This window comes from Bombus vancouverensis, unplaced genomic scaffold, assembly GCF_051014615.1.
Source record: "Bombus vancouverensis nearcticus unplaced genomic scaffold, iyBomVanc1_principal scaffold0044, whole genome shotgun sequence".
NCBI classification, from domain to species: Eukaryota; Metazoa; Arthropoda; class Insecta; order Hymenoptera; family Apidae; genus Bombus; species Bombus vancouverensis.
This window is the reverse complement of record NW_027468935.1, coordinates 76,709-77,500: the sequence shown is the minus strand read 5'-3', so window position 1 is coordinate 77,500 and position 792 is coordinate 76,709.

Here is a 792-nt window from a genome sequence, read left to right as displayed (position 1 = left end):
CATACCGTAAGAATATTCTTCCTTTTCGGTAGAACATTCTCGGTAGAAGACATACTACGCAAAGATAGTACGCTCTACCGGCCCGTCGAATACTTCTGCGAAAGCAGAAGTTGTTATAGAAAGCAGACGGTTATAATCCCTTGAGTGAATCGATACTCAGTTAGTACAAGCACACACGCATCTAACAACTTTTGTTAGAATACGTACACACAGGTCACCAGCTTCCCGACTCAGGGGAACCTTGCCACGATATTTGGTCATTACGTCCAGGACAGCGACCCGCGGCGCAGCAGTGTAGAGAAAAAACCAGTACGAGAACGGAGGAACAGTCGAGAAATAGCGTAAAATACACTAAGACTCGAGGAGCGGTGACTGAATTCTCAACCGAGGCCGTAGAATAGCCACGCGCTCAACGCTGCTCCGACCGAACCGTCCGGCTCGACGTCTCTCTTATAGATACGAAAGCGCCAGCCGGAAGGCCGGCGCCGGCCGGGCTAGCGGCCGCGCGCTTACGGTGCAAAACCTCCGTAGCAACGTACCGTTCGGAAGGGACGCTGGAACTTAGTCTCGCGAACGCTCGATCACTACTACACAAAGCCAATATCCAACCATCGAAATACATTACCAGACGTTTTATTAACATAATAGAAATGCATTTTTACCAAAAAATTAATTTTTTTTTTCACCGAAAAATTGCATCAGTAAACATACTCTTTTATCGAATACGGAAAACAAACAAGTTTATAATCAATTACAATACGTTAAAATAAGTAGAAATATGCAAAAAAATAT